This window comes from Notamacropus eugenii, chromosome 1 (genome assembly GCF_028372415.1).
Source record: "Notamacropus eugenii isolate mMacEug1 chromosome 1, mMacEug1.pri_v2, whole genome shotgun sequence".
NCBI lineage: Eukaryota > Metazoa > Chordata > Mammalia > Diprotodontia > Macropodidae > Notamacropus > Notamacropus eugenii.
In genome coordinates, this window is record NC_092872.1 from 426,742,110 (window position 1) to 426,755,319 (window position 13,210).

At 41.6% G+C, this 13,210-nt stretch overlaps 1 long non-coding RNA gene across 1 annotated transcript in view; it reads right to left on the reverse strand.

Moving 5' to 3' along the window:
* Positions 1-13,210, reverse strand: part of LOC140518935 (uncharacterized) — an 85,513-nt gene that overhangs the window by 27,032 nt on the left and 45,271 nt on the right. The window contains exon 3 of the long non-coding RNA XR_011972051.1: positions 10,810-10,989. This is a non-coding gene — a long non-coding RNA (uncharacterized lncRNA). The remainder of the gene's footprint in view (positions 1-10,809; positions 10,990-13,210) is intronic.

Below are 13,210 nucleotides of genomic sequence, written 5' to 3' on the forward strand. Positions count from 1 at the left end.
CATGTAGTTTAACACTTTCATTGCTAATATAAGAATATTATATATAATATAATTCTTACTAACATAAGAAGTAGGAAACGTGAAATCTTACAAGTCACTGAGGTCTTTCATAATTTTTACACCAACTCCTCCAACTCCATAGATCACATCAAGATGCTTCTCATTCCAATGAATAAACAAAGGGTCCAAGGAGGGAAGCAACATGTCCAATGTCACATGGATAATTAGTGATGTAACTGGGACTGGAACCCAAGTCTTTTGATTTCAACTCCAAAGTCTTTGCAAAACATCAGTCATTCTATCTTTAAATAAAGTGAGAACCCCAGCCCTTAAAATGCATCTAAACCCCAAGCCATTATTTACTACCATCATCCTTTGGTGAAATATTCCAAGTGCCTGGGAGTTGTTGCCAAAGTTACCAGTCCCCTCCTAGAGGCAGTGTGATGTAATGGGTAGAGTGCTGCATCTGGAGGAAGGAAAACTTAGGTTCAGATGCTGCCTCTGATTCTCACCAGTTGTATAACCCCAAGCAAGGTCTCTCTGGGCCTCAGTTTCTTTATTTTAAAATGAGAGGATTCCTTATAGCTCTAAATCTATGGGTTCATGAATTAAATGTCACCAAATATTTCCCATCATTATTGATTCACGAGTAATCTCTATGGCCCTTGAATATTTTGCTCTTAGAGCTGAGAACATTCATTTGTCACAGGGAAAGAAGCCTCAGGGTGTTAGGCTCTGAGGAAGCTGTTAGAGAAATTTTGCTAGAAATCAAGCCAGGGCAGAAAGCAGCCCCAGGCAGGGCCTGGAGAAAGGGGAATGAAGGGAAAGTTCTCTGTCTGATTTCTCCCTTCTTCTAAAGCTTGGAATAGTGGATACAACGTTGGACTGGGACTCAAGAAGACTTGAGTTCAAATCCCACTTTAGACACTTCCTATCTATGTGATCACAGCAAACCTCCTAACCTCTATCAGCCTGTTTCCTCATCTGTTAGATGGGAACATATTTCCAACCTTGTTTTAAGGTTAAAATGAGATGGCATTTGTAAAGTACTTAGCAAACCTTAGAGTACTATGTGATGCTATTACTATTATACTGACTGCCCAGATAGACAGAGCTGAGTGTGCACTATGGAGCAACCACCATATCCTGCAGCTGCCCCTGGGCTCTCAGCCTGACCCTCCCTCCCCTCCCTTCCCTGGACAACCCCACAGTCTCCTGCCTGTTCTACTGCTCTAAGGCTCAAGGGAAGGAAGCCTCAGGACTGTGGTTTGGTTGTCAATTTTAGTACTTGCTGCATCTAATAACTCCAAGATGTGGGTGCTCCATCCACCAGGTCAGATCTCAGCCAGTCATGCCTTCTTAGCCTGTGGGATACTTTCCCAAGTCTTTCCATAAATCTTCCATATAGGATCTATCCAAAGCACCAGAAAAAATAGAACAATCAGGCAGCAAGTATTTATTAAGCACCTACCAGTGTATCAAGCACTAGGCTAGGTGCTTGGGTTATAAATACCTAAGAGAGAGAATCCCAAGATACTTACTACACCTTCAAGCACTGTATAAATTGCATTCTAAGAGTGGAATACAAGATGTTCCTAGATAAGTAAAATCCAGGAGGTTTTTTCAATACACAGTGATGTGAGTGGGGGCACTAAAAACTGAGGAAATCAGTAACCCCCTCCTAAAAGAGGTAACATTTGAGCTGAACCTTGAAGGGGCAGTTACAAGAGGTGGAGGTAGGAAAGGCAGAAGAGAATTCCAAGGAGGTACAGGACATAGTCAGTGCTAGGCCTTTGGGAGAATATTTCATAGAACCTGATTGAAAGGAAGTCTAGAAGTATAGAGACTAGTTAAAGGTCTCTTTTAATAAGCTAGATGAGAGGATATGAACCAAGGCAGTAATTTTGTGAGTAGAGAGGAGCAGGTAGGGGATCTGGAGGCAAGAATTCATAGCTGCATCAATGAATGAAGACCAAATATACTACAGTATATATGAAATATGTATGTATGTATGTATGTATGTATATATGTACGTATGTGTGTGTTGTCACTATTCGTCTTTGCTTTCTGAAGAGGATCAGTGACATCATGGGTAGTATCTTGACTTTTTCATGAATTGGATTTAAGTGAGGCAGAGTTGCACAAAGTCATCAGCCTCACTCTGTCTTCCAGAGACATCAAAGTCCAGTGGCGGGATAAAAGTCCAGACAACTGGCCATGGCCCAGGATGCAGTGGATGAGCTTCATGTCTTCAATGTCTGACCAAGTTCTAATCACTCCACAGAGCCTGTTTCATGACCATTGGAACAAATTGTTTTCATCTACCCATTCTGCCAGGAGAGATCTTCACATGCCTAGGTAGACATTCCCTTAACTCACCTTTGGGTTCGAGGCTTATCAATTATCTTCAACCTGGCTTAGCCCATCTGCTGAGATGGTTTACCGAGATGTGGCTGCTACACATGCATTGTGTGTGTGTGTTCATCCTTCATTTGCCCAAGAAGACCATGCCATCAGAGAAATAATGACATGACTTGCACTTGACTTTGTTTTGAGTAAGGGAGGACTGCGCAGGTCACCAGCCTCACTTCTCCTCCAGAGCCATCTGAATCCAGAGACCAAATATTCATCAGAATGACTGGAGATGACCCAGGATGAGGCAATTGGGGTTAAGTGACTTGCCCAAGGTCATATAGCTAGTGAGTGTCAAATGTCTGAAGTGACCTTTGAACTCAGGTCCTCCCGACTCCTGCACTGGTGCTCTATCCACTGCACCAAAAATCCAGGTTCCTTGGAACTTTGGTGGTAGGAACCCCCCCCCACCCACCCAGAGGAACTGGGGTAGTGGCATCCAGCGGTCTTTTCTCCTGAGAGAGAGAGAGAGAGAGAGAGACTCAAGAGTGAGAAGAGAGGAACACCCCCCCCCCCGGGGGAGGCTTCCTTCTTCCTTTCCCACTTTTGGGTTGTTCCTTTTGTTCCTTTCTTACATATGCATTAGAGCCAGAGCCACAGGTGAGAGTTGGGTGAAAGGTAGACCCAAGGTAGATGAGCAGCCCTCACACCAGATGTGGTAGTCCTCCTGAACACCACATATATGTGTATATGTGTTGTGTAGATATGTGTATATGCATATTATTTATACATATATATATAGTATGTGTATGTGTGTGATATTTACATATATACCACATATACACACATACACATATATACACACCTTTGGTATGTGTTCTTGGCTTTCATATACATATATACACACACACATATATATACATATGCACACACAGTATATATATATACATATATTCTGAACTCATCCTGTAAAAATGTACATATACTTACATGTGTATGTATGTGTGTATATTTTTATTTACATGTACATATATATACATATATACCAAGAACTGCACACAAAAGACACATCCCCTGACTTCTTGATGCTGAGCTTTGATAAGAAGGAGAGAGAAAACAAACCAAGAAGAAAAAGACAAAGACGGAGGAGGGGAAAAGTGAGAACAAGAAGGAAAGGCTTGCAGTGGAAGAGCCCAAAGGTTCCTTTCCCTCTGGACATTCTCTGTTCTCTATTCCTTTCTGCTCTGATAGATATTTCTTGTTCTCAGATGTCTTCTGGCTGTGACATGACTGTGTTTGATGCTCTGAGATCAGTATTACAGTAGGAAAAACACTAACTCTGAAATCAATGGTCCTTGTTTCAAATCCCACCTCTGATGATTATGACCTGTGCAACCTTGGATCACTTAATCTACCTGGACCTCAGTTTCCTCATCTGTAAAAATGAGTGGATTTTACTATGAGGTCCTCTCTAGTTCCATAGGTATGATCCTATGAAAGTCTTTTCCAGCTCTGACCTTTTCCTTCGCTCTAAGGTCCCTTCTTGTTCTGACATTCCATGTCAGAGGTGTCTCTCAATTCTGATATTTTGTGATTTCCAGAAGTCCAGTTTCTCAGTGTTGGAACTTCATGTGGGATCTCCCCAGACAGCTGCAGTATATTATTTTATCCTGATCCCAAGGGCTGATGAGGCAGACCATGTATAATGAGGAATAATTTGGGAGAGGGAGAGAAGAGTTCAGGTCCAGGGGGATTTTTGTTGTCATCCTCCTGCTAGAACTGTAGATCGCTCTCTAATTCCAGGAAACAGTTTCTCCTTCTGATTGAGTTTACATTTGCTGCAATAATGTCTCTTAACTGTGAGGGGAAGGAGGGAGGGAGGGGAAAAAGGAAGGGAAACAGACATCCGGGTCACTTTGTGAGATCCTTGTCCTCCTAACCACAGAATGGAAGACAAGGTGAATGCCTAGTGTGGATGGGCCCTGTGAGATCTGGGGAAACATATTTTCAAGGGAAGTTCAAACTTTTCCAGATCTGTCCTTTCCTCTTGAGACATCCTTGGATTTTTTTCTTTTCTTTCCCTTTTCTTTTTTAGAAAAAGGGCACTTGGGAAAGATGAAATTGAGGCTAGGAGATGCTCCTGCCATCACTGAGGTCCCCATAAATATTCCCCGTGGACCTCATTACACATTTGAGCAAACATTACCTTCACTCACAGCTAAATTTCCTGTTTGCTTGGCTGATCAATTCCTCATCAAATTTTAATGTGGGGTTCAAGCCGTCTGTGGTGTTTTAATTAGGCCTAAGATTGCAGAGTGTCAGAGGCAGAGCTCAGCCTCATCCGAATCCCCTCTGCCTATATATTACCATGAGAGGGGGAGAGGGGGCTGGTGTGGGTGGGGAGGGAGGAAGGGAGGAAATGAGCAGGCTGAGGACTAATTAGCTCTTGTTACTAGGTTAAGTCTGCTCTCTAGTGGTGGCATTACAAACAGAAGGCAAGTAGCAAACAGCTTACAACCAACAGGCCCAGAGTAAGTCGTACACAGCCAGGGAGGCTGAGATCCTGTCCCTGGAGCCCACATAGATCCTCTCACCACTTGGATGAGCGCAGGAAAGAGAGATGGACACAAAGCAGAGCTTAGAGGATTCCTAGGATCTGAAACTTTCCTTAGAAATCATAATCCTACAATCTAATCCAAGCCCATGGAAAATGGATTTGGAGATGGAAATATGTGTTCATATCCCCCTTCTAACACTTAGTGCCAGTGTGACCTTGGGCAAGGTCTCTGGGGCTCAGTTACACAATTGGATTAGATGACTTTGGAGACAACATCCAACTTTGGAACTAGGAGTCTACAACTCATCCTTCATTTTATAGTTGAGGAGATTGACATCTAAAAACAGAAAAAGACTTGTCCAAAGACAACCAGGTATGAAGGGGCAGAGCCTAGATTCAAATTCTGGTCTTCTAACTCTGAATGTAGTGTTTTTCCCACTTCCTCATGTTCCTAGGATTTAGAAAAAGGGGGGGTTCCCCTCACCATTATCTAGTTTAACACTATCATCCCCATTACAAGAATAAAAAAACTGAAGCTAACTGAGAAAAGGAATTTGCCCATGGTGACAGTGGTAATAATCCTTCATCCCAGGATATGAACCTAAGGTGTCTGATTCCAAATCCAGCACTCTTTCCATTACACATTTCCATAATACTAGTGTCTTTATTCTTTTCCCTTTTCTATGTTTCTTCCCTCAGTGGTCTTCTTTAGCATGAGACTGAGAAGTTGGCATCTAACATACCAGATACCAGTGGGCACCTCTGTACTTCACCCTTGTCCTTTGGAGCAATAGTATTCAAGAGAAAACAAAAATGAATCAGCTCTTGCCTGCAAGGAGTTTTCATTCTACCCATGCTTATTAACCTTTTTGAGTTCTGGGCTTCCAGTATTAGACAGACGGGCAGCAACGAGCAGCAGCTACTACCTGAGTCCTGGCAGCTTAGGGCCAATGTTCCTCATCTGATATTTTTTGACTGAAATAGGAAAAAGGAGAGGTTTCTGCCTCTGTAAGAAAGAAGTCACAGCCTTGTTTCAGCCCTGACACAGGAATAAGTATTAAGCTGACCACTAAGAAACTGTTTTACTTGAAAACCTCTTTTTCCTTTCAAAACATGTAATTCCTGACTTTGAGGCTCATCTGCTATAGTCCAAATGTAGATACCAGGTCTACATTCTCACAGAGGAACCAATAAATGAAAAACAGATTTAGATTCAGAGAGCTCCTCTGTAGCATTGACCCCCATCCTAAATTTAGAATTTAGGATTTCTGCTGGGTATATGAAAGGTTAGGGATTAGGAGGGCTCCAGGTAGTAAGAGACCAGCTGAAATGAGCAGAGGTGAAGAAACAGCCTTGTGTGGCTTCTAGAGCTATTACATGGTTCTGAGGTTGTAAAAACATGATCATCACCATTATTATCAAAGCCAATGGAAATAAACACTTTGAACACAACACACAGTGACCAAACCAACAACTTTAAGTGAGAGCTGATCTTTTATCACCTGGATTGTCCCTTTTAGAGGCAGCTCAGCACTGTAAGGCAGCAGTGAAAACTGGCCCAGGACCAAAATCATGGGTCATACAAATAGGTTCATTCATCCTATGGCAAGAAGGCTCCTATAGTTTCAGTCTAAGATCAATTTATAAATCAACTTATTTGTTGAGTGGCAGGGTCTGAGTTCAAGTGTGATTCTGCTATGACTAGCTGTGTGACCCTGCATAAGTCACTGGACAGTTTCCCATCTTTACAAGGGAGATAATAAAAATATTTAACCTATCCATCTCATCCAGCTATTATATGCATAGTGCTTAGCAAACCTTAAAACGCTATAGAAATGGTAGTTTTTATTAAGTAGGTAAGTACATTTTAACTGATATTCCTGGCCCTCTATAATAGATTCCCCCTCTCCTTACTTTTCACCCTACTCACATCACCTACTTAGTCACTGTCCTCTCTGTTCAGGGCCAACAGTCTCCCATCCACCCCCTACATCCCAAGTCCACTCTTGCTTGAGCACATAGCTCATGGCTACTCTTCATGCCTGCAATACCTTTGCCCTAATTATTCACCTATTCAAATCCTACCTACCTCTTCCAGAAAGCCTTCAGTAATCTATGAGGCAGTGCAGTATAGAAAAAAGAGCAGAGAATCCTGGTTGTAATCCTTCCTGAGTTACTTACTACTAATGTGACCTTGAGTAAGGCACTTGGCCTTATAAGCCTCATTTCTTCCCCTGTAAAATAGGAGACATGACTTCTAAAGTCCCCTCTAACTCTCAAGTCTATGAATCTATGACTATGTGCCATCTCCAAGCCATGACCCCAACTTTAACACCATCTTCCCTCCAGGAAGGGATGAGATCCCCAAGGATCTGAACTTTGGTTTATTTATGTTCTGATTATAAAGTCAATCAGAACTTAACAGTTCAAAAAGGTATTGTCTCTCCCCTCTCCCTTCCGTGCTAGCCCAGAAGCTATATAGGTCACGTCTCCTAACAAGCTTGATTTCCCATAGTCCTTCTCCTCCCAAACCCAGCCCCAAATCAGTACCAAGACAAACAAAATCAAATCAGAAATGAAAAGCATCCTGCTGTGATCCAGAAAGTAGGAAAAGTTGAGGTATAAATCAGAAAGGAACATTTACCTATAAGACTTGAGACGTTTCCTATTTCTTTTATCAGTAGTGGTCCATGAACAAGGGTCACACAGGAATAATTAGGACAATCAATAAGAAAAATTATGTTACAGGGTGTCCCAAAAATCTGAACATAGTTTTAAGTTTTGATAGCTTAAAACTATTAGTTTTATTTAAGTTTTAATAGCTTAAAAACTATTAGCCCTGGTAACTTACAGCTAATCCTTTCCTGCCCCCATCAGATATTTTCCATTAGAAATAGGGAAAGGGAGAGATTTCTGCCTCTGGAAGAAAGTCGTACCCTTTGACCTATTAGCCCTAGCTTTAATAGCTTAAAACTGTGCTAAAGCATTTGGGAAATCCTATAATAGCTCATATTTAAATGGTGCTTTGGGGTTTGCAAAGCATTGTCCATACATCATCTCATTTGATCGTCACAACAACCCTGTAAGGTACAATCTATAGATTTTTCATGTCCATTTTCCAGATGAAGAAAACGAAGTTCAAAGGGGTGACATATCTTGCCCCATATCACACAGCTAGGAAGGATACTCTGAGGCAGAATTCAAACCCAAGTCCTCCTGACTCCCAAGTCTAATGTAATATTCTCACACTGGCAGTTATTGTCTTCAACAATTCTGACATAGCTGCCCTGAGAGTTCATTTTGATTTCAGTTGGTTAATAAGAGCAAAATGAGCCTCCCTTTCCCTTTTCCATCACCACTATATTTCCCTTTTTTCAAATACAGAGTCCTTCTGAATGCTGCTCTCAGGGATGGGACTAACCCCCATTTTATAGTCTAATCAGATCATGCCAATGCTTTTCCGATATGCAGCTATGTGCCCGTAATAACAAGCAGCATTAGAACAAAGGGTGATCCCTGACCGCAATCAACTCTCAGTTCAAGTCAACAAAGATTTATTAAGCACCTGCTGCGTACAAGGCCCTGAGCTAGAGGCATGAGCTGCCAAGATGAAAGGAGACATAGAACCTGCCTCAAGGAACGTACAATCAAATTATCTCAATTATCCATTAGGATGGCTTTTCCAAGCAGGGAAGCAATGAGCTAAGCCCAGAACTAAAAGAACAGGAGGAGCAAAAGATTCAGTTGCACCACATTTGGGAAATTAGACAGTCTTTCCCTAGCAACTTCCTACAAAAACCTGTCTTTTAAGCACCAATGTTGTCTGCCAATGAAAGAGGTAATGTACTATAGTGGAGAGAATGCTGTGCCTGGAGACCCGAAGACCTAGGTTTGATACTGGGTAGCCATGAATAAGTCACTTGGGTAACTAAGTCATGTCTATAAAGTTATAGATGGGTTGCCATATTGGTAGAGTAGAAAGAGCACTGAATTTAGAGTCAGATGAAAATGCGTTCAAATTCCAACTCTTTCACCTGCCATCTGCATAACTAGTCACTTAATCTCTTTGGGACTCATGCTCTTTATGTATACAACAGAGTGGGTGGAAGGGAAGTGAACTAGATGGCCTCTAAGATTTACTCCATCTATGATGCTATGTAAAAGCACAGATCTTTGACATTGATACTTTCTTTTAACTTTATTTTAACTGTTTTATTATTTTTATTAATTTTTATTAATTTTTTTTCCAATTTTCATTCTCCTCATCTCTCCCTTACCTACTACCCAAAAAAAGGAGGAATATATTTTCCAAGCAATGCTATCTAGCTAGGAACCATTGATCCTCAGGATCTCAGAAAAATCAACTACATCTCAAAGGGTGATAGAAAGTCACATGGTGGAAGTAAAAAGTTTTCAGCATTTTACCAACGATGACCTACTTGTGAGACATAGGGTAAGAGATATGACCAAGAATATTTGTGACCAGTCATGCAAGAAAAGTGGAAGACAATAGCTGGGCAGCCTGAATGCTACCCTGGTGCCTACAAAATGTTAAAAGAACCAGGGGAAAGCCTAGTTTATTAGGCAAATTCTCCAGAGGGGATTTCTAGAAATACATGGGCAAGAATCACTCAAGAGAATGGATGGATAGAAGGTAATCCCTACCAACGAAAGGAATACTCATATCAATTAAAACACAAATCCATAAAAAAGAATTGAAATATAGAAATTCCAAAGATAATTCAAAAGGCATTCATATTTGGTTTGGGATTATAGGATTTGGAGCTAGAAGGGCCATTATAGAGCATGTGCTCAAACCCCTTTACATTACAGATGTAAAAACTGAGGACCAAAGAGGAGAGGTGACCACACAGTATCACAGATTTAAAGCGAGAAGGAAATCTTAGAAGACATTTAATCCAATCTCCTCCCTTTCCTTGGGAGGAAACTATGACCCAGAGATGTTTCATGACTTGGCCAAGGTAACATAGGAAGTAATAGAATCAGGTCTTTTGACTCAAAATCCAGAGATCTCTCTTTTATACCAGTAGGAAGATATCTAAGGGGCAAGAAGGAACATACCCACTGATGTCTTTCTTTGATTAACGTTGGAGCACATAGTGCATGGCAGGGGGACTGTGGCAAATCAGCCGAGGGAAGGAAGCCTTCCTGGGTTCCGAAATTAAGTAAGTGTTTCTTTAGAAAGAAGGTACTAGAGAGCTTGTAAACTGAGCATCTTCTCCCTGTGTCCACTCATAACCTGGGCCAGACCAGGTGCCCTGTGACATCCCACCCAATCAAAGCCCCCTTTTAGACAAAGACTTAGAAGCGGGCAGGGAATAGTCCACTCCTCGAAAGAACCGATCTTTCATATTTAATCAGTCACTGACCTCTCCTCCCTTCAACTTGGGTGTCATTTAGACCAAAGAACCCTCTCTGCCCAAGGGGCACCCTTGTGAAGAGACCTCAGCTGGATCAATGTGACCAATCCCACAAGCAACTGTGCCAACTTCAAAGGGTTAAGGCAGCGATCACACTTATCGACTGGCGTTTCTTGGTGGGATCAGTGAAGCATGACTGATTCGAGCCCATTTCCAAAGAGCCCAGCTTTGTGGGGCTGAAATAAATAGGGGCCTGTCAATAACTCAGATCCAGGCGTATTGACATAGTCTGCAGCCTCAATAGGCAATTAACACTTTACAGTGGATATTATCCATTGGCCTCCCTGGATTTTACTGCGCGTTCTCTGCCATCGGCTCCAATATTGAAGGTTCTAAATAAAAACATAAAAATGAGCTTGAACAGGCCCAGGCTGTGCCTGACTGATTCAGAATGCCCATATGAGACAGAGAGCTCATATTTCCTCTTTTGTCCTCTTTTTCTGCCTCCTATGGACATACCTACACATGCACACACATGTGTACAGACAGGTAGACATGCAGACCATCTCTCTATGGTTTTCTCCACACCCTTGGATAGAGACAGAAAAACTCATCTGAAGAGGAGATATTTGAGGCCCAAACAACCTTGATTCCAGCTTCTTCAAACAGAATGACTCCATCTGACACAGAGGTTGGTTCCTATAAGAGAGACAGCATGAAATAAACGTTAGCATGGAGAACTAATTCCAAGTCCCTGTTCTCTCACTCATGAACTTTGTGCAAATCATATCACTTGTCCATGCCCCAGTTATTTAATCTTTATGATTCTCTTTCTACTAATACTGGTAGTAATAGTATGTGTAGCCCATTCAGCAGTAGTGAGTAAGTCAATTCAGCTGAAGAGGAGGGCTTATGTAGGTGAACAGTGGGAAATAAGTTTGAAGAAATAGGAAAGAATCTGACTGGGGTTTGAATGTCCAAGTAAAAATATATAACTTTAGCCTAGGGGTCATGTGGAGCATTTGAAAGTTTTGGAGATAGAAGTAAACATGGTTAATGCAATGTTTTAGGGGGAAAATAGGGCAGCATATGGAGGACTGGTTAGCGGCATGGAGAAAGGATGAAGAAACTGGGGATATTTATCTTGAATGGAAAAAAATCTGGGTGAGGGAGAAGAGAGAAATGATAGCCAGTTAAAGATATTTGAAGGGCTTCCAAACAGAAAAGGGATTAAACTTGTTCTGTTTAGCAGCAGAGAGAAGAATTAATAGCAGTGAATGGAAACTGCAAAAAGGTAAATTGAGGCTTGATATCGGAGAAAATTCCCTAACAACTGGAGCTATCAAAGAGTAAAATGAGCTGCTTCCACAGGTGATAGGTTCATTAGATGTCTTCACACAGAAGCTGGATGACACCTTATTGGGTCTGCCATAGTGGAGGTGACTGCTAAGGTGCCTTCTAGCTCCCAAATTCTGTAAGTCTGTGAGATCAGTGGAGAGACCATATCCAGACAAGAGGTGAAAAGAAATAGACTGATGACTGTGAGAGTGGAGAGGAGGGGATGTATACAACAGACATTAGAAAGGAATAATTCATAGATCTGGAGACCCAGTTGATTGGATGGGGTGGAGATAGAGAAAGGAATTAAAGAAAACTGAGGTTTTGAGTCTGAGATAGTGCCAATGGCAATAATGGGGAAGTCTGGAGTAAAAGCTGATGGTGATTGGGGGGTGGAAGGGTGGGAATAAAGAGCATATTGTATGTAGCCAAGTGGACTTGGCAGGAATTTGGTTCCCTGAGAAGTCATCAGTGAGATGGCCCCAAAGGAGGACATGATGACTCCCTCAGAGGATTGTCTAGGTGTAGTGAATAGACAAAGTCATCCACACCAAGAGGATTATTTTCTGCTATGTGAATGGAATAAAAAAAATCTGACTATGAAGGAAACTCTCAAGAACACTGTCAGCCTGAGTGACAGGAGAGGGTTAACCATTCAGTTTGGAGGAAAACAAAAGGTCCTGTGTCCTCTCTAGGGAGATAAATTGATGGAAGCTGATTTCACCTGAGTAAAAATAAATCTTAATCACCTTTGTGAAGAAGGGGGAAAAAAGACCAGCAGGCAACATTCTATAAATGAGAACTCCTTTTTCACAACTCCTAAGTGTTATTTCTTGAACAATAACAAATATGATGTCACGTTCAGGTTACCAAAAGCATCTCAGATTCTGATTAGAGAGCCACTTCAAAGAACAAGAAAATGTAAAAATATAAGAGAGATTCAAAAAAGACTTAATGAAATTAATTCCTTCACTTACTGGCCTGGAGTCAGGAAAACTCATCTTCCTGAGTTCAGATCTGGTCTTAGATACTAAGTAACTCTATGACCCCGAGCAAGTCACTTTGCCCTCTTTGCCTCAGTTTCCTTATTTATAAAATGAGTTGGAGAAGGAAATGGCAAAACACTCCACTATTTTTGCCAAGAAAACTCCAAATGGGGTCACAAAGAGTCAGGCACAACTGAAGCAACTCAATAGAAGCTGCAGCAAGAACAATGCACCAAACTGGAATGGGCTGCTCTGAGAAGTAATGGATTCACCCTCCTTGGGCAGTCTTCAAGTAGAGGCTAGGTGATGACTTATGGGATATGCTACAGTAAAGATTTCTACATGGTTATCGAAGTTCCTTTCAATCTTCAGAATTTCAGTCTGTGAACTAGGATCTGCTTCTCTATAATATCCCCTCATTGAGCCTGGTTCTGCCTTCCAGAACCAAACAGAGCCAATCTAACCTGTCTTCCTACATGATCACACCTCAATACCCAAAGAGAGTAATAATGACAATGCTTTCCCAAGTCTTCTCTTCTCCAGGCAAACCATCCCCAGTATTTTCTTTCTTTTTTAAAGGTATTTTTAAAATGTTT